The 1103-nt window shown below is 32.5% G+C and overlaps 1 non-coding gene across 1 annotated transcript; it reads right to left on the reverse strand.

Moving 5' to 3' along the window:
• Positions 1–261: 261 nt before the first annotated feature.
• TRNAG-CCC (transfer RNA glycine (anticodon CCC)) lies at positions 262–332 on the reverse strand. The gene has a single exon. It is a non-coding gene; the product is annotated as a tRNA-Gly (tRNA).
• Between the last annotated feature and the right edge of the window lie 771 nt (positions 333–1103).

The raw sequence follows: 1103 nt of genomic DNA on the forward strand, positions 1-1103 counted from the left end.
AAAGAGTTTTTGGAACAAATATAAATAATTCGGAAATGTAATTGCCTTTACAATAGCAGCTTTGGGTCTTTAGTGTTTGTGTCAGTGGCACATTTTTTTTACCTGTGGAGAGGAAATGTTACTATTATGCTTTTTAAGAATTTGGTGAATAGAGACATCTTGGAGGCTCATCTTTGAGAAATGCAATATTGTAATGTTTTTAATGAGATTCAATATATATTAATTTGAAAAATGTCATAGGATTCAAAAAACACATTTTCATGCGCTAGCCGGGACTCTAACCCGGGTCACAAGAATGGGAATCTTGCATGATACCCCTACACTACTAGCGCTCTTCAGAAACTTTTAATTCACATAACAAATGACTAACAATCAATTGATAATCTTTAGTCAAAAATGTGCAATTTGGCTATGATTTTCAAGTGAAATTGTACTATTTGCACTGTAGTATAGATTTCCCAAGATAAGAAGTACATACATTTTCTCCATGGATGTATTTTTAGTTCAAGGAAGATTGTGCTAAAGAGTTTGTGGAGCAAATATAAATAATTCGGAAATGTTATTGCCTTTACAATAGCAGCTTTGGGACTTTAGTGTTTGTGCCAGTAGCACAATTTTTTTACCTGTGGAGAGGAAGTGTTACTTCTATGCTTTTTAAGAATTTGGTGAATAGAGACATCTTGGATGCTAATCTCTGAGAAATGCAATATTGCAGTGTTTTTAGTGAGATTCAATATATATTAATTTGAAACATTTCATAGGATTCAAAAGACACATTATGCACTAGCCAGGTCTCAAACCAAGGTCGCACGAATGATAATCTTGCATGATACCCCTACACTAGCACATTCTTAAAGAACTACATTCACATAAAAGAAGTCTTGCAATCAATTGTTAATCTCTAGTGAAAATTGTGCAATGTGACTGTGTTTCTCAAGTGAAGTTTTACTATCTCCACTGCCTTATAAGTTTCCCACAATAAGAAATACATATATTTACTCTTTGGATGTATTTTTTTTCAAGGAAAGATTTGATAATGACATTGTGGAGCAGATGTAAAAAATTAAGAAATATAATTGACTTCACAATTAAAGCTTTAACTC

The sequence above is a fragment of the Taudactylus pleione genome, unplaced genomic scaffold (assembly GCF_031769625.1).
Source record: "Taudactylus pleione unplaced genomic scaffold, aTauple2 ptg000497l, whole genome shotgun sequence".
Lineage (NCBI taxonomy): Eukaryota > Metazoa > Chordata > Amphibia > Anura > Myobatrachidae > Taudactylus > Taudactylus pleione.